A 20,239-nucleotide genomic window follows, 5' to 3' on the forward strand; every position below is an offset into this window, starting at 1 on the left:
TTTAAGTAGAGACAGAGTTTCACCATGTTGGTCAGGCTGATCTTGAACTCCTGACCTCAGATGATCTGCCCACATCGGCCTCCCAAAGTGCTGGGATTATAGGTGTGAGCCACTGCGCCTGGTTGATGTTTTTAAATTTTTATTATGGAATATGCCAAACATAAATAAAGATAATTTATAGTGACACAAAACAGAACAGTTGTTGCCTCTGGAGTGAAAATTGACTTGTAAGGGATAGGAGGGAACTTACTGGGGCGATGGAGATACTCCATATCTTCATTGGAGTGTGAATACAATAGTCATCAAGTGGGTAAACTTAAGGTTTATTTATTTTATTGTATATAAATTATATCTCAATTGAAATGTGAAAACAAAGCAATAAAACATCCCCTGTTCCCATTTCAGGAGTCATGTCTGGGCTGCCTGGGAGGAAATCAGAAATACTGATTGCTAGAGCAAATAAAAGACTCTTGGCAGTGGGCGACTTGGTCCTCCTAAGGCTTTAGAAATTGTTTTGCCCCATGAAAATGACATGTTCTGAGGCCCCAGTCTGGGGTATACTGACTTTCATCAGCTACTGTCGCCATCTGTGGTGCTCCCTCACTTGCCAACACTGCACTGTAGATTTGACTCCCAAGAGCCTAAGGATAGTCTCTGCCAATCCTCCAGTAGCCACCATCATAGTAGTTTTTACCCCCGTGAGTCAGCAGTCCAGTGTCTACTAACCCCTCCATTAATTCAGAGCAGTTCTTACCACCCCTTTAAGCCAGAGCACGATGTCTGATCACCCACCATTAGCTCACATCATGTCTTATCACCAACCTTCACCCTCAGCTTAGTGTCTGATGATCTTCCATTAAGTCAGTATCATGTCTTACTTCCCTCCTTTAGACTTAGCATGATGACAGCTGACTCCCATTAGCTCACAGCCCTGTGTTTTGTCTTCCTGTTGACCTAATGTAGTGTCTGTTGACTCCATGTTAGCTTCACCATTTTGTTTGCTAAATCCCCATTGGCTACAGCCTCCCAAGTTGCTGGGACTACAGGCATGCGCCACCATGCCTGGCTAATTTTTAAATTTCTTTGTGGAGATAGGATCTTGCTATGTTGCCCAGGCTGGTCTCAAACTCCTAGACTCAAGAGATCCTCTTGCCTCAGCCACCCAAAGTGTTGGGATTGCAAGTGTGAACCACCGTGCTGGGCCTCTCTGCTGATTTTTTATTAGCTGTGGGTGCCGTGTCTTTGCCACATGAGCCCACAGCACAGTGGGCTCAGCACAGCACAATGGCACCCAATGGCTGTTCCCCAATTAGCTACCAATATGATGACTTTGGTCCTCTTGGGCCTCAGCACAATGTCTCCAGAACTCACATGACCATGTCACTGTCTTTTGATCTCCCCTTATCGGGTTGCAAGAATTTTAAGCTTGAGGACCCAGTGGTGTCTGCTTTCCCTAAAATAGCCCCTAATGGTGTGTCAACTGCCCATATATTACAGCCCATGAGTATATCTGCTAACCATACGTGAATGTCTTCTGGTTTACTTGCCACCAGCACAGATGCCCTGCTTTTGGGCCCATCACCATATTTTTGTCCTTACCATAGTTCCATCATTTTGTCTGCTGAATCCCCCCATTAGCCACTAGTATTGTATCATTGGCCCACTGAGGCCTCAGTGGAGTCTGCTGACCCCAGATTAGCTCTTATCACTGTTCGTTGCTCCCCCATTAACCAACAGTACAGTTTCCTCAGCACCCATGAGGCCCCAGCAATGTCTTTGCTGACCCAACTTTAGCAACTATTACTCTGCTGATCCCCACTTAGTCACAAGAACAGAGACTTTAACCTCCATGAACTCCCAGTACAGTATCTGCCGATTCCACATTAGCTTTGGCTTTCTGGTCACCCATTGGCCATGAATACAGTGGCTTTGGCTCTCATAAGACCCAATCACAGTGTTTGCTGACCCTGTATTGACTGCCATCACTGCCTGGTGATCCTCCATCAACCATGCATAGAATGTCTTTGAATGCAATGGTGCCCCATCACAGCACATGCTGCCCTGCATTGGAGCCCATCACTATGTCTGGTAATCTGATTATATGAGCCTCAGCACTGTGTCTGCCGTCTACTAGACACCACTATGGAGTCTGCCTCATGTTTCTCAATCACAGTATCTGTCAATCCTATCTTAGTGTCATCACTGTATCTGCTAATCTTTTTTTTTTTTTTTTTTTTTTTGAGACAGTTTCACTCTTGTTGCCCAGGCTAGAGTGCAATGGCACAATCTCGGCTCACTCCAACCTCCACCTCCCAGATTCAAGCAATTTTCCTGCCTCAGCCTCCCCAGTAGCTGGGATTACAGGCACCCGCCACCACGCCCGGCTATGTGTCTGCTAATCTTGGTCACAAGTACAGCGTCTTCAATCTTCATAAAAAATCAGCCTATTGTCTGCTCTCCCCACATTAGCCCTTAGTCACTCTTTGCTGATTAGCCACCACTAAAGTGATTGTGTCTCCATCACAGTATCAGCCCCATCCCTGCCACACTGATGCGTCATTGTCCTTTAGTACAGTGTGCTGACCTCATGAGCCCCGGCATAACGCCTGGGGTTCATTAGAGCCTACCCGTCATGAAAGCACGTCATGGTTTCAGATGATCCTGTATTAGCTACCTGTACAGTATCTTTGACCGTCATGTGTTCCCACAGCCATGTCTGCTGATGCTACAGTAGCTCCCAACACTGTGTCTGTTGATTCCCCATTGGTCATCAGTATAGTGGCTTTGATCTCTGTGATGACACTACAGTTTCTGATGACCCTCTATGAGGTGCAGTTATTGTTCCCTGATCTCTTTACACTGGTTTGTTGACTGTTCTTTCAATCTCAGCAATGCTTCCTTCAACTCTGGCAGTTCCCCAGGCCTTCAGGCTATTTTCTTATTTTTCTGACTGTTTATTGAGCGTCAGGGATTGTCCCTTGGTCTTTTTTGGCTGTGGAGTCTTATCCCCTTTTCCTCTGTCTTCCAAATGCAAGGACTGTTTGTGGTCTCCAGATGTTCAACAATCCTGCTGTTCTTCAAGGCCAGACACTTTTGCTTTAAGCCTCCGGCTGTTTGTTTGTTTCTTTGGCTGTTTCCAAGGTAGTTCTCACTGTTGCATGACATGTGGTGACAATTGCCTCTTCTGTTTGACTATTGTAGAGTCTTTGCCTGTCCCAACTACAAGGACTGTACTCTGGCTGTTCATGTCACTGCAAGACTCTTTCTCAGTCCCTGTGGCTGTTTTCTAGTGTCCTGGCATGTTTGCTCAGCCCTGAGCTATTTTCTGGAACCAGACTGTTCAAGCTGCTTCTAGTGACTCCCCAAAGCCTGGAATAGGCTACCTTACCCTCCCTCTTGCTACCTCAATCCTGGGTGTGTTCAGGCTTCCTCTTGCCTCTTTTCTGGTCTCCTACTGTTTCTCCATCCCAAGGACTGTTGCACACCCTGGATGCAGCTGGGTGGCATTAAACAGCAAGTGGGAATGGCAGGCTGCAGGGGAGCACCTTCCTTCCAGGTAGACCTCTTTAGCTGTGGCTGCCCTGGGGAAACAGTCCCTGCAGAGAGGCTGCCTGCTCCAGAGCCCTGGTGTGGCCTCCTGGCAGGATATCTATAGCCCTAGAGTCACTAGATTTGCTTCCATCACCCTGCTAGAAAATTCGTTAAAGTGAACACCTCCCAGCATTAGGGGTGTCTGTGTGTGAATCTCTGTTTGGGAGAAACTGTGATGGCCGAGAGGAAGCACATGGAGGTCACAGTGGTGTGCGGTGTGCAGCATGGGGACCAGTCCTGCTCTCACCCGAGACTCATTCCTTCTCCCTAATACATGGCATCACAGTTCTAGCCCAGAATCCTTCAGAAGTCCGTGCTGATGTTGGAGGATGAATATAGGGTGTCTGCCCCATGGGTGTTTTTTAGCTCAAAACATGAAACCCTTGTAATAACTTAATGTGCAATGTTACTAACAGCCATTTAGTTTCTAGACAGGCAGTGTAGTGTAATGGTTAAGAATATGAATGCTGGAGCCAGATATGCATTCAAATCCTGTGCCTTAATGGTTTCTTAGATATGGGACAAAAAGCACACGCAAAGAACACTTAAACTTTGCTAAAAAAACAAAAACAAAAACAAAACCATAAATAACCCAACTGAAAAATGGGCAAAGGCTGGGCGGAGTGGCTCATGCCTGTAATCCCAGCACTTTGGGAGACCAAGGTGGGTGGATCGCTTGAGGTCAGGAATTCGAGACCAGACTGGCCAACATGGTGAAACCCCATCTCTACTAAAAATACAAAAATTAGACAGATGTGGTGGCATGGACCTGTAATCCCAGCTACTCGGGAGGCTGAGGCAGGAGAATCAATTGAACCCAGGAGACAGAGGCTGCAGTGAGCTGAGATCGTGCCACTGCACTCCAGTCTGGCTGACAGAGCGAGACTCCATCTCAAATAAATAAATAACTGTAAACAAAAATGGACAAAGGACTCAAATAGACATTTCTCTATGGATGATACACAAATGCCCAGTAAGCACATGAAAAACTGCTCGACATAACTAGCCATCAGGGAAATGGAAATTGAAACCACAATAACACTACACACCCACAGGATGGCTAGAATCCAAAAGACAGATAACAACAAGTGTTGGAGAAGATGTGGACAAATTGGAACCTTCTACATTGCTGGTAGGATGTAAAATAGTGCAGCTGTTTTGTAAAACAGCTTGACAATTTCTGAAAATGTTAAAAATAAATGTATCATGTGATCCAGCAATTGCATTCTTGGGTATCTACCTGGGAGAAATGACAACATATGTCCACACAAAAACCTGAACACAGATGTTCACAGCAGTGCTATTCCTGCTTGCCAAAAAGTGGAAACAACCCAAATGTCCATCAAATGATACACAAAATGTGGTATGTTCATAAAATGAAATATTAATCAGTAATAAAAAGAAATGAGGTGCTGATACATTCTGCCAATGTGGATGAATTTTGAAAACATGTTAAATGAAAGAAGCCAGTCGGGAAAGACCACATATTGTATAATTCCATTTATATGAAATGTCTAGAATAGGCAAAACTGGGGAAACAAAAAGTAGATTAGTGGTTGTCTAGGACTGGGGTGGGGGTAGGTGGTAGAAATGGAGTGACTGCTCACAGGTGCTGGTTTTCTCTTGGGGGTGATGAAAATATTCTAAAATTCTATTGTGATGGTTGCACAACTCTGAATGTACTAAAGCTAATTTAATTGTCATGTTAAGTGGATGAATTGTATTGTGCGTATGTGAATTACATCTCAATAAAGTTTTAAAAATAGGAAATTATAAAAATAAAGATTTGAACTAGATCAGTATTTTTAAAAGTTGAGTCTTTGTAATATTATTTTTAAGAAAAAATTATTTATGTATTTATTTACTTTTATTTTTAATTTTTGAGATGAAGTCTTGCTCTCTCGCCCAGGCTGGAGTGCAGTGGCGTGATCTCGGCTCACTGCAACCTCCGCCTCCTGGGTTCAAGTGATTCTGTCTCAGCCTCCCTAGTAGCTGGGATTACAGGAGCGTGCCACCACTCCTGGCTAATTTTTGTATTTTTTTAGTAGAGATGGAGTTTCACCATGTCGGCTAGGCTGGTCTCCAACTCCTGACCTCAGATGATCCATCTGCCTTGGCCTCCCAAAGTGCTGGGATTACTGGTGTGAGCCACCACACCCCACCTCATTAAGAAAAAAATTTAGGCTGGGTGCGGTGGCTCACGCCTGTAATCCCAGCACTTTGGGAGGCCAAGGTGGGCAGATCACGAGGTCAAGAGCTCAAGACCATCCTGGCTAACATGGTGCAACCCTGTCTTTACTAAAAATACATAATTAGCCGGGCAAAACTCCATCTCAAAAAAATAAAAAAAAATACAATAATTAGCCGGGCATGGTGGCGTACTCCTGTAATCCCAGCTACTCGGGAGGCTGAGATAGGAGAATCGCTTGAACCTGGGAGGTGGAGGTTGCAGTGAGCCGAGATCACGCCACTGCACTCCAGCCTGGGCGACAGCGGGACTCTGTCTTAAAAAAAAAAAAAGGAAAAAAAAAAAAATTTAATTAGTGCCTGCATTAAATTTTAGGAAAAACATTTCTGTTTCTGCCTTGACTTAGCTATGTGTCCCTGGGGAAATAATATTTACCTCTCTATGCCTCAGTTGCTGCATCTGTAAAATGGGGACAAAAATGATGCCTAAATCTGAGGGACAGTGAAGTCATATATGTACAGTACTTAGAATAGTGCTAGGCACATATCCAGCTCTCTGTATTGGTTATTATTATTACTAGTAGTGGCAAATATACTTTAATTTATAACTTAGTAGTGATACATCTTAGTAATGGCAACTTACGATAATAACAATAATTTTATTCACACTGACAACTTTAACTCAATGATTTTGACAATCTCTCCCAAAGATGTCACAAATATAATATGTTCATTTGTAATGTTTTCTTTTTTTTGAGACAGAGTCTCACTCTGTCGTCCAGGCTGGAGCGCAGTGGCGTGATCTTGGCTCACTGCAACCTTCACCTCCTGAGTAGCTGGGATTACAGGCATACACCATACGCCACCATGCCCAGCTAATTATTGTTTTGTTTTTTTCTTTTTTGAGACGGAGTTTCACTCTTGTTGCCTAGGCTGGAGTGCAATGGCACAATCTTGGCTCACTGCAACCTCCGCCTCCTGGGTTCAAGTGATTCTCCTGCCTCAGCCTCCTGAATAGCTGGGATTACAGGCATGCACCATCACGCCTGGCTAATTTTGTATTTTTAGTAGAGATGGGGTTTCTCCATGTTGGTCAGGCTAGTCTCGAACTCCTGACCTCAGGTGATCTGCCCACCTCAGCCTCCCAAAGTGTTGTGGATACAGGCGTGAGCCACCTCGCCTGGCCTAATTTTTGTATTTTTAGTAGAGATGGGGTTTCGCCATGTCATTCAGGTTGGTGTCGGACTCCTGACCCCAAGTGATCTGCCCACCTTGGCCTCCCAAAGTTCTGGGATTACAGGCGTGAGCCACTGGGCCCAGCCTGTAATGTTTTCATTCTTATTATGATGCTTGTACACTAATTTTTAGTGTGAACATCTCCCCACTGACAAGTAGCAACATTTCAAAGACTTCTGAGGACAGTTATTCTCCTGGTGATAATGTGCCTGTTTTCACATTCTAAAGTATTGGGGGTTAGGACTTCAATGCATCTTTTGGGGAGACACAGTTGAACCCATAACAGTTCCTCAGTATGCAGTCCTCACATGATAAGTCTCCAGGTTTAAAAATCTCTACTGGGCTCGGCACAGTCTAATCCCACCACTTTGGGAGGCCAAGGTGGGAGGATTACTTGAGACAAGGAGTTGGAAACCAGCCTGGGCAATAGGGAGATCCCCATCTCTTCAAAAAGTAAATAAATGAAGATCTGTACTATTGCCAACTATTGCCAAGACTATAACTTGCAAATCCCTAAGCCCTTGGTAAACAATTATCTTAAAGAGCCCCCTCTCCTCAGTGTGACATATGTCCTCTTTTACAAATACCCAACTGGCAAATACTAACTGTATTAGTTTTCTTTTTCTTTCTTTCTTCCCTTTTTCTTTTCTTTTTTTTTTTTTTTGAGACAGAGTCTCATTCTGTCACCCAGGCTGCAGTGTAGTGGTACAATCTCAGCTCACTGCCACCTCCGCCTCCCAGATTCAAGCGATTCTCATGTCTCAACCTCCCAAGTAGCTGGGATTACAGGCACGCACCACCACACCTGGCTAATTTTTGTATTTTTAGAGATACGGGGTTTTGCCATGTTGGCCAGGCAAGTCTCAAATTCCTGGCCTCAAGTGATCCGCCCTCCCAAAGTGCTAGGATTACAGGCATAAGCCACCTCGCCTGACCAACTGTATTAGTTTTCTATTGATGTATAACAAATTACCACAAACTTAGCAGCTTACAACAATACCCATTTATTATCTCACAATTCTGTAGGTCAGAAGTCCAGGCAGGTTGTATTGGGTTCTCTCCTTAATGGTCTCACAAGGCCAAGGTCAAAGTATTTGTTACCCTGGACTCTTATCTGGAGGTTCTCAGAAAGGACCCACTTTTAACCTTGTTCAGGTTATTGGCAGACTTCAGCTCCTTGCAGTAAGTAGGACTGATATCCCCATTTCCTTGCTGGCTGTCAGCCAGTGGCTGTTTTCTGCTCCTAGAGGCTGACTGAGTTCCTCACCGTGTGGGCCTCTTCATCTTCGAAGCCAGCTAGGACGTGTCAAATGCTTCTCATGCTTCCAGTCTCTCTGACTTCCTCTTCTGCCGCCAGCAGGAGAAAATTCTGCTTTTGTGATGGACTCATGTGCTTATATTAGGCTCACCTGAATAATCTCCCTATTTTAAGGTCAACTGATGAGCAACCTTAGTTATATCTGCAAGATCCCTTTTTTATATAATGTAATATAACCACAAGTGAGATCTCATCATATTCACAGATTCTACCTGCAATCAAGGAGTTTATATAGGGGTGAGGGATATGGGGGCACATTTCTAGAATTCTGCCTACTGTGGCCACTTCTGAGCCTTTCCTTTTCATGAATATCCCACCGACATATCCCCACTGATGACCCCCTGACTGGCAAATATCCCCTTTCAGAGATATCTACCCATTGGCAAATCTTTCATTCACGAACCTGTTGCGGAAAAAAAATCACCCCATTCAAAAACATCTATCAAAATATCCCATTCATGACGCCTCTTAACAAATCTCCCCATTTAGAAATAAGCACATTGACATATCACCTATAGATGACTTCCACTGAAAACTCTTGTTAATAAACGCCATTTGGCATATTTCTTATTTGTAATTTCTTTCTTTCTTTCTTTCTTTCTTTCTTTCTTTCTTTCTTTCTTTCTTTCTTTCTTTCTTTCTTTCTTTTCCCCTCCCTCCCTTCCCTCCCTCCCTCCCTCCCTCCCTCCCTCCCTCCCTCCCTCCCTCCCTCCCTCCCTCCCTCCCTTCCTTCCTTCCTTCCTTCCTTCCTTCCTTCCTTCCTTCCTTCCTTCCTTCCTTCCTTCCTTCCTTCCTTCTTCCTTTTGAGATGCAGTCTCAGTCTGTCACCCAGCCTGGAGTGCAGTGGCGTAATCACAGCTCACTGCAGTCTTCACCTCCCGAACTCAAGTGATCCTCCCGCCTCAGCCTCCCAAGTAGAAAACAGGACAAAATTGAGAATAGTCTATCAATCAATAAACTGACCCAGAGCTGACACAAATGTTAAAATTAGTAGACAAGGATATTAAAAGTTATTGTAACTTTTGCATGTGCTCACAAAGTTAGTAGAGACATGGGAAATGTTTGTAAAAGACCCAAATCAACTTTATAAGACTTCTACTCCTGGGAAAATGAGGTAGATGCATTTTTTTCTGTTCCTCCCACTAAGTACAACTAAAAATCCTAGATTGATGTTTCTAAAACAAACATAAGAAGATTCTGGGCTGAGCGCAGTGGCTCACACCTGTAATCCTTGCACTTTGGGAAGCTGAGGCAGGTGGATCACCTGGGGTCAGGAGTTCAAGACCAGCCTGGCCAACATGACGAAACCCCGTCTCTACTAAATATACAAAAAGTAGCCGGGCGTGGTGGCAGGTGCCTGTAATCCCAGGTACTTAGGAGGCTGAGGCAGGGAGAATCGCTTGAACCCGGGAGGTGGAGGTTGCAGTGAGCCAAGATCACACCACTGCACTCTAGCCTGGGCAACGGAGTGAGACTCCATCTCAAAAAGAATAAAGTAAAATAAAAATAAAAGTGTGGCACTTCCCCCTGCTTGGCTCCTGCTCTGGCTATGTGTTGCACCTGCTCCCCCTTCGCCTTCTGGCATGATTGTAAGTTTCCTGAGGCCTCCCCAGACGCTGAGCAGATGCCAGCACTATGCTTCCTGTACAGCCTGCAGAACTGTGAACCAATCAAACTTCTTTTCTTTTTTTTTTTGTTTTTTAGACAGGGTGTTGCTCTGTCACCCAGGCTGGAGTGCAGTGGCATGACCTCAGTTCGTTGCAATCTCTGCCTCCCGGGTTCAAGCAATTCTCTGTCTCAGCCTCCCAAGTAGCTGGGATTACAGGCACCTGCCACCATGCCCAGCTAATTTTTGTAGTTTTAGTACAGATGGGGTTTCACCATCTTGGCCAGGCTGGTCTTGAACTCCTGACCTCGTGATCCACCCCCTTGGCCTCTCAAAGTGCTGGGATTGCAGGCATGAGCCACTGCACCCTGTGCTAATTTTGTATTTTTAGTAGACATGGTTTCACCATGTTTGTCAGGCTGGTCTCAAACGCCTGACCTCAAGTGATCCACCCACCTTGGTCTCCCAAAGTGTTGGGATTATAGGTGTGAGCCACTGTGCCTGGCCTTCCTCTTCTTTTTATCTTTAAAAAAAAAAAATATATATATATATATATATATATATATAAAATTAATTAACTGAATGCTTGCCACAATCTTCCTCTTATAAGGACATCAGTCCTATTGGATTAGGGCTCCACCCTTTTAACCTAATTTAACCCAAATTATCTCCTTCAAGGCTCTATCTCTTTCAGTCACATTGAGGGTTAGGGCTTCAACATATGAATTTGAGAGGGCACAATTCAGTCTGTATCAACAACCCTCGGCTGGGTGTGTTGGCTCACGCCTTTAATCCCAGCACTTTGGGAGGCCAAGGCAGGTGGATTGCTTGAGGTCAGGAGTTCAAGACCAACCTGGCCAACAGGGTGAAACCCCGTCTCTACTAAAAATACAAAAATTAGCCGATCATGGTGGCACATGCCTGTATCCCCAGCTACTTGGGTGGCTGAGAAAGAAGAATCGCTTGAACCTGGGAGGCAGAGGTTGCAGTAAGCCAATATCATGCTGTTGCAGTCCAGCCTGGGCGACAGAGCCAAACTCCGTCTCAAAAACAACAACAACAAAAACAAAAGAAAAACACAAACAAAAAGCTGGGGGCAATAAAGGCATGAAGGGCTAATGTACACGCCTTCACAATTGTGTGCTCACCATCAAAATGAGGAGGGCCAAGGGAGGGTCTCCACCAGATGGATTCATTCACTTTATAGAAGGATCTGGGGAAGAGGAAGTCAGAGGGGATGCTGGTACAATATACAGTTTCCTCCCACACTACCCCATCTTTCTGTTTTCCCCTGCCTGACACAGTAGTGTCAGGACCAGAACTGCAACTGTCGCTTCCAGAAGCAGGGATAAACCCTAACCAAGAAACTTTAACTGTACTTTTACATGTTTGTGTCAGAAATCCTAAGGGCTTGATATAGTTTGAATATTTGTCCCTGCCCAAATCTGTTTTTTTGTTTGTTTGTTTTTGTTTTTGTTTTTTTTCAGTAGAGACGGGATTTCGCTGTGTTGACCAGGCTAGTCTGAAACTCCTGGGCTTAAGTGATCCAGCCACCTTGGCCTCCCAAAGTGCTGGGATTACAGGCGTGAGCCACCACACCAGGCCTCAAATCTCATGTTGAAATGTAATTGCCAGTATTGGAGGTGGGGCCTGGTGGAGTGTGTTTGGTTCACGGAGGTGGATCCCTTATGGCTTGGTGCTGTCCTCACCATAGTGAGTGAGTTCCCCTGAGATCTGGTTGGTAAGTGTGTGGCATCTCCCCATGCCATGCTGTCTCTTGCTCTCCTGCTCCCACCAGATGAGACGCCTGCTCCCGCTTTGCCTTCCGCCATGATTGGAAGCTTCCTGAGGCCTCCCCAGAAGCTGAGCAGACATCAACACCATGCTTCCTGTAAAGCTTGTAGAACTAGACCGGGTGTGGTGGCTCACACCTGTAATCCTAGTACTTTGGGAGGCCAAGGTTGGGCAGATTCCTTGAGCTCAGGACTTTGCGACCAGCCTGGACAACATGGTGAGACCCCATCTGTATTAAAAATACAAAAAAATAGCCAGGTGTGGTGGTGTGCGTCTGGGTCCCAGGTACTTGAGAGGCTGAGGTGAGAGGATCGCTTGAACGCGGGGATTGGAGGTTGCAGTGAGCCGAGATTTCACCACTACCCTCCAGCCTGGATGACAGAGTGAGACCTTGTCTCAAAACAAAATGAAACAAAACAAAAGCCCACAGAATTGTGAGCCAATTAAACCTCCTTTCTTTATAAATTACCCGGTCTCATGTATTTCTTTATAGCAATGCAAGAACAGCCTAACACAGGGCCTGATGTGATAGACTGCACCTTCACCTCATCTGGCAAATTAGGGTTGACACTGAATGTATGCAGCTGTGTTACCTAATGACTGAGGTAGCCCACTGGTTCCATACCTATGTAACTATACCCTACATGGATGGGGGTAGACCGAGGCGGAAGCATTTGCTAGATTGGTATTGCTGCTGATAATCTAGACTAGCACAGAGGCTGAACCTAATGTCCCTTCCAAAGGTGGAAAAGTAGGGTCAAATTCAACCATAAATGGAGAGAAAGAGGAATGGTACCTGAGAGTAAAAGAATGAAGAAGTGTGTTGTGCAATAAGAAAAGTCATTACATTGATGCCCTGAAAGAGGCTGAGAATAAGAGGTGACTTTATTTATTGGCTCAGTTATACCGGATATCTGAAAGAATGAAGTGACCAGGCATGGTGGCTCAAGCCTGTACTCCCAGCACTTTGGGAGGCTGAGGTGGGAGGATCGTTTGAGGTCAGGAGTTCAAGACCAGCCTGGGAAACCTGGCGAAATCCCATCGCTACAAAAATTACCAAAATTAGCCAGGCATGGTGGTGCATGCCTGTAGTCCCAGTTACTCAGGAGGCTGAGGTGGGAGGATTGCTTGAGCCCAGGAGGTTGAGGCTGCAGTGAGCTGAGATTGAGTCCACTGCACTCCAGCCTGGGCAACAGAGCAAAACTCCATCTCAAAAAAAAAAAAAAAAAAAAAAAAAAAAAAAAAAAAAAAAAAAAAAAAAGATTGAAACCCTGTGTTGCGAAAACTAACCTCAACATGTATAACCTAACAAGGTTGATGCCTGTAAACCTCAGTGGCATTGCTCTGGGAGATTAACTGGACCAACTGTTAACGGAACTCCACTAAATGTATCTTTTGACTCTTACTCTGCAGGTTACATTTACTACTATAGCATGATATAATGTAACACTGGCATTGTTGCTAAGATCATAATATCTACATTGATGGTCAAACATATTGGTAAGTTGAGTTAAAGCCTTTTCAAGATATAATACTAATAGAAAATGACTGCCTTGTGGAAAAACTGGTTTTGGCTAACCATCAGCTAATTTCTATGCTAAATAGTTTTTTTTTAAAATTTTATTTATTTATTTATTTTAAAGACGGAGTCTCGCCCTGGAACTCTGGAGTGCAATGGCATGATCTCGGCTCACTGCACCCTCCACCTCCTGGGTTCAAGCGATTCTCAAACCTCAGGCTCCCAAGTAGCTGGGATTACAGGCACACGCCACCATGTCGGGCTAATTTTGTGTTTTAGTAGAATTTCACCATGTTGGCCAGGCTGGTCTCAAACTCCTGATCTTGGATAATCTGCCCGCCTTGGCCTCCCAAAGTGCTGGGATTACAGGCGTGAGCCCCCACGCCCAGCCTGCTAAACAGTTTTATACAAGTTTATATAAGATACAAATAGAAGGAGATCAAAGAGGAAGAATAATCAAATTAGCCACCGGCCTAGCCTCTAGTGAATTGTTGAACTTGAGGGTCTTGGAGACCTTTGAGTTGGTGTCAGAAGTGGATACAGTCTTGTATGGTGATTATTCCCTCTAACTTTTGCACAAGGTAAACATACAAACATCCATTTATTGTCCATAGACTAGCAATTAACAATAAGAAATTGAACTTAAAAATGAATACCACACAATAAAGTGGAAATAGAACAATACCAAGTAAAACAGCATAAAAATATGAAATATGTAGGGAATAATTTGTCAAAATATGTGAAAGATCTGTACACTGAAAAATACAAAATATTACTGAGATAAATTACAGAAATGGAGAGGGGGCTGGGCATGGTGGCTCTTACCTGTAAGCCCAGTGCTTTGGGAGGCTGAGGTGGGAGGATTGCTTGAGGCCAGGATTTTGAGACCAGCCTGGGCAATATAGCAAGATGCCCATCTCCACAAAAAATAATTTTTAAAAAATTAGCCAGGTATAGTGGCACATGCCTGTAGTCCCAGCTACTCTCAAGGCTGAGGCAGGAGAATTGCTTGAGCCCAGGAGTTGGACGCTGCAGTGGGCTATGATCATGCCACTGTACTCCAGCCTGAATGACAGTGAAACTCTGTCTCAAAAAAAACAAAAACAAAAACAAAAACACAAAAAAACAAAAACAGAAAAGAAAGAAAGAAAGAAATGGAGAGGCATCCTGATTTATGAGTCAGAAAATTCAATATTGGCCAGGTGCAGTGGCTCACGCCTGTAATCCCAGCACTTTGGGAGGTCGAGGTGGGTGAATCACCTGAGGTCAGGAGTTCGAGACCAGCCTGGCCAACATAGTGAAACCCCCATCTCTATTAAAAATACAAAAAAATAGCTGGGCATGGTCATGGGCATCTGTAATCCTAGCTACTTGGGAGGTAGGAGAATCACTTGAACCAGGGAGGTGGAGGTTACAGTGAACTGAGATCACGCCATTGCACTCCAGGCTGGGCAACAAGAGTGAAACTCCATTTCAAAAAAAAAAAGAAATCCAAAAAAAAGAAAACTCAATATTGTTAAGATTTCAATTCTGGTCAGGTGCAGTGGCTCACACCTGTAATCCTAGCCCTTTGGGAGGCTGAGGTGGGTGAATCACTTGAACCCAAGAGTTTGAGACCAACCTGGGCAACATGGCAAAACCCCATCTCTACAATAAATACAAAAGTTAGCTGGGCATGGTGGTTCACTCCTGTAATCCCAGTTACTCAGGAGGCTGCGGTGGGAGGATCATCTGAGCCTGGAAAGGTTGAGGCTGCAGTGAGCTGAGATCAAGTCACTGCACTCCAGCCTGGGCGACAGCGAGACCCTGTCTCAAAAACAAAAAAAGATTTCAAATAAATCTCTCCAATTGATCTATGGATTCAAACCAATCCCCAAAAAAATCACAGCAGCCTTTTTTTTTTGGCAGAATTAGATAAACTTATCTTACAATTCATATGGAAATGTAAAGGATCTACAATAGCCAACACAGCTCTGACTTTATTAAATTTACCTACTTGTGCAACCGTCACTACATTCAAGTTCTAAAACATTTATGTAGTCCCAATAAGATCTCTTTTGCTATTTTTTTTTTTTTTTTTTGAGACAGGGTCTTGGTCTCTCACCCAGGCTGGAGTGCAGTGGAACGATCACGATTCACCGCAGCCTCCACCTCCTGGGCTCTAGCGATCCTCCCACCTCAGCCTCCCGAGTAGCTGGGACAGCAGCCATTATGTATCACCATGCTCAGCTAATTTAAATTTTTTTTTTTAATAGAGACGGGGTCTTGCTTTGTTGCCCAAGCTGGTCTTGAAGACCTGGGTTCCAATAATCCTCCCACCTCAGCCTCCCAAAACACTGAGATTTTAGGCGTGAACTACTGTGCCTGGCACCTGGTGTTAATTTAGTTAATATCCATTAATTGCAATTCCCACCTTCAGACAACCACTAATCTACATATCACTATAGGTTTTGTTTTTTTTTTTTTTCTTAGAAGGTCTTGCTCTGTCACCCAGGCTGGAGTGCAGTGGCACGATCTCGGCTCACCACAACCTTCACCTCTCGGGTTGAAGCAAGTCTCCTGCCTCAGCCTCCTGTGTATCTGGGATTACAGGCACACGCCACCATGCCTGGCTAATTTTTGTATTTTTAGTCACTTAGTATGTTTTTGAGGTTCATCTCTGTTGTATTTCCCAACATTTTATTCCTTTTTCTTGGTGATTGTACCACATTTTGTTTATTCATTTGCCAATTGACAGGCTTTTGGGTTCTCTCCTTTTAGCTAGTTTGAATAATGCTGTTCCAAAGATTCAAGTGCAAGTGTTTGTGTGAACATTTGTCACATTTCTTTTGGATAGATATCTCGGAGTAGCACTGCTGGGTTGTATATATGATCAACTTTCTTTGTTTTTTGAGACAGTCTCGCTCTGTCACCCAGGTTGGAGTGCAGTGGCGTGATCTCAGCTCACTGCAACCTCTGCCTCCTGGGCTCAAGCGATTCTCATGCCTCAGCCTCCCAAGTAGCTGGGACTACAGGCACCTGCCCCATGCCCAGCTAATTTTTGTATTTTTTAGTAGAGACGGGGTTTCGCCATGTTGGTCAGGCTGGTCTTGAACTCCCAACCTCAGGTGATCCACCCACCTTGGCCTCCCAAAGTGCTGGGATTACAAGTGTGAGCCACTGGGCTCGGTTAAATTTTTGATCAATTTTCTAAGAAGCTGCTAAACTTTTCCAAAGTGGCTATTACATTTTACATTCACAGCAGAAATGTATGAAGGTATCTTATTCTCCACATCCTTGCCAACATTTCTTATAATTGACTTTTTAATTATAGCTACTTTAGTGAATATCAAGTATTTCATTGTGGTTTTAATTAGAATTTCCCTAATGACTTATGATGCTATGCATCTTTTCATGTGTTATAGGTTGTTGTTGTTTTGAAACGAGGTCTCTCTCTGTCACCCAGGCTGGAGTGCAGTGGCTCCATCACAGCTCACTGCAGCCTCGATCTCCTGGGCTCAAGGGATCCTTTTGCCTCAGCCTCCCAAGTAGCTGGGACTACAGGCTTGTGCCATTGAGCCCAGCTAATTTTTTTTTTTTTTTTTTTTTTTTTGAGACGGAGTCTCGCTCTGTCACCCAGGCTGGAGTGCAGTGCCCGGATCTCAGCTCACTGCAAGCTCCGCCTCCCGGGCTCAAGCCATTCTCCTGCCTCAGCCTCCCGAGTAGCTGAGACTACAGGCGCCCACCACCACGCCCGGCTAGTTTTTTGTATTTTTTAGTAGAGACGGGGTTTCACCGTGTTAACCAGGATGGTCTCGATCTCCTGACCTCGTGATCCGCCCGTCTCGGCCTCCCAAAGTGCTGGGATTACAGGCTTGAGCCACTGCGCCCGGCCCCAGCTAATTTTTAAATTAGTTTGTGTAGAGCCAGGGTCTCGCTTTGTTGCCCAGGCTGGTCTCGAACTCCTGGGCTTGAGCAATCTTCCTGCGTCAGCCTCTCAAAGTATCATGTGTTTATTTGTGTATTTTCTTTGGTGAAATGTTTTTGCAATATTTTTGCCCATTTAAAAACATTTTGGAATTTTCTTAATTTTTTTTTTGTTTCAACAATAAAAGTAATATGAACCATTTTAATAAAAGGGGGGATTTAAACAGTATAGAAATTGGCCAAGCATGGTGGCTCACATCTGTAATTGCGGCACTTTGGGAAGCTGAGGCAGATGGATCACCTGAGGTCAGGAGCTTGAGACCAGCCTGGCCAACATGGTGAAACCCCGTCTCTACTAAAAATACCAAAATTAGCTGGGCCTTGTCGCGCGTGCCTATAATCCCAGCTACTCGGGAGGCTGAGGCAGGAGAATCGCTTGAACCCAGGAGGCGAAGGCTGCAGTGAGCCGAGATCACACCACTGCACTCCAACCTGGGTGACAGAGCGAGACTCCGTCTAAAATAAATAAATAAAAAAAATAAGACAGTATAGAAATATATAAAGAGAAGCACTTCCTTCCTCAGCGCATTTGCATACTCTTCCCATTAACAGTCTGATATGACTTTCCAAACTTTTCACTGTGCATTTATAGAAACAAACATCAAAAACTGTGTTTGTTGTGTGTTTTTACATAAATGAGGTCTTGCTGCGCATACTATTTTGTAATTTGGTTTTTCCTCCTGGCAATGTTTCTTCGTTAGCGTCACTGTGCACCCCTGCCATATGGATGTGCCCCAGTTTCTCAACCAATACCCAAGTTATGCATTCAGGATGTTTCCAGTTCTTCTCTACTACACGCTAAACACTTTGTTTTCTTATTCTTCTGGTATAAGGTATGCCACACCATTCTCATCCTCTAGTGACTGAGGAGGAGTCTCAGCTCAGAGAGGACTAGGACAGACCAGGATCGCTCAGCAGGACCCTAGCAGGCAGGAACCTGACCCGGCCAGAGACATGCCTGCTTGGAGCTGAGCGGGTGGCAAGGCAGGCAGGGGCCTGCAGGAATATCTGCCTGGGACAGAGTGGGCGTGAGGGGCGCAGGGGCAACCTGGCATTTCCCTGCCCTATGCACTCCCTTTAGCCTCAGCATGGGGACACTGACACCTACACCCATCCTCTGTTGCCCATTTTTTAACTGGGTTGTCTTCTTTTTAAATTCTTTTAATTAGAGACCAGGTCTCCCTAATGTTGCCCAGGCTGGTCTCCATCTCCTGGGCTCAAGTGATTCTCCTGCCTTCACCTCCCAAATTGCTGGGATTACAGCGTGAGCTACTGCGCCCAGCCTGAGTTGTGTTCTTTATAGATTCTGGATACAAGTCCTTTATCAGATACATGATTTGCCAGTGTTTTCTCCCCGTCTGCGTTTTGTTTCATCTTTTTTTTTTTTTTGAGACAGAGTCTCGCTCTGTCACCCAGGCTGGAGTGCATTGGTGTGATCATAGCTCAATGCAGCCTTGAACTCCTGGGCTCAAGCGATCCTCCCGTCTTGGCTTCCCAGAGTGCTGGGATTACATGTGTGAGCCACCGCACCCGGTCAAATTTTTGCTTTAATGTCTTCTATAGTACTGGGTCCTGTCAATGTTTTAGGAGGTTTTTTCCTGTTTTTGGAAGGATTCTTGACTTCTGATCTTGGTGTTGATGGTAGTGAGTCATTTTCATCTCGTTTGATTTTTGTGCATTTTTGGCTGGAGTACCTCGGATAGATTTCTCCACTGGGGCTTTTTCTTCAGTTTCCTCATTATGTTCATCATCTTCATCATCTTCCTCATCATATTCATCAGTAGCAAGTTTCAGTTTTTTAATGTGGAAACTTGCTACTGCTCCCGGGGCAGATTCCTTTCCAGACAGACTTAGGGATTTGACATCCTCCTCTTCATCTGACTCCTCCACAGCTGCTAAGTGGTACTAATATGCATAGGCCCTAGACCACACTTCAATTGTAAGACAACAGCCAGTGTTATTTCCAAGCCCCCAAGAGAAGCTGTTGGCTGTACAAACATTTGCAAAGTTGCCAGTGTTACTTTTTTTTTCAGAGACAGTCTTGCTCTGACGCCAGGTTGGAGTGCAGTGGCGCGACTGTGGCTCACTGCAGTGAGTGGCATTACCTTGGCTTACTAAAACCTCTGACTCCCAGGTTCAAGCAATTCTCCCGCCTCAGCCTCCTGAGTAACTGGGATTACAGTCACCCGCTACCGCGCCTGGTTAATTTTTGTATTATTAGTAGAGATGGGTTTCACCATGTTGGCCAGGCTGGTCTCGAACTCTTCGCCTCAGGTGATCCATCTGCCCTCGGCCTTCCAAAGTGCTGAGATTACAGGCATGAGCCATTGTGCCTGGCCAACCAGTGTTACTTTTAATTGGACTGCTTTCATATCCATTGCCTCTGCTTCAGCAATGTGCAATTCACCCTTTGCACCAGCCTCTAAACTGTCCTTTCTGAAAGATAACTGGTGCTCATTTTCATCATTATCCACTTTAAAGTGATCAATCTTTGTCTGCCTTTAGTTTGCAACCAAAAAGATACTTCTGGGAGCTCAGGGGGCTCATATCCATGTCCACTGAATCTTCCATGGGGTGGTGGCATGCACTTAGATGGGAGGGAAGGTGGATGGAGCTAAATGGCTACTGTTCCAGAGAACGGCCACACAGAATTACGTCGGTGCAAGCTACTTTGATTCAATTTTGAATGTTGGCTGGGTGCACACACCTGTAATCCCAGCACTTTGGGAGGCTGAGGCAGGTGAATTGCTTGAACTCAGGAATTCAGACCAGCCTGGATAACATGATGAAATCCTGTCTCTACAAAAAATACAAAAATCAGCTGGGCGTGGTGGCGTGTGCCTGTGTTCCCGTCTACTTGGGAGGCTGAGGTGGATTACTTGAACCCAGGAGGTTGAGGCTGCAGTAAGCCTGGTGATCACCCCACTGCACTCCAGCCTGAGCGACAGAATGAGATACTGTCTCAAAAAAAAAAAAAAAGTTGAAACAGCCTTGAATCACTGGATTAAACCTCACTTAGTCA

General features: G+C 44.9%; 1 protein-coding gene across 1 annotated transcript in view; it reads right to left on the reverse strand.

Moving 5' to 3' along the window:
- The window catches only part of NDUFB11 (NADH:ubiquinone oxidoreductase subunit B11), a 477,292-nt gene that overhangs the window by 250,938 nt on the left and 206,115 nt on the right, over nucleotides 1-20,239 (reverse strand). The gene's annotated exons all lie outside the window — the stretch shown is intronic.

This window comes from Macaca thibetana, chromosome X (assembly GCF_024542745.1).
Source record: "Macaca thibetana thibetana isolate TM-01 chromosome X, ASM2454274v1, whole genome shotgun sequence".
NCBI lineage: Eukaryota > Metazoa > Chordata > Mammalia > Primates > Cercopithecidae > Macaca > Macaca thibetana.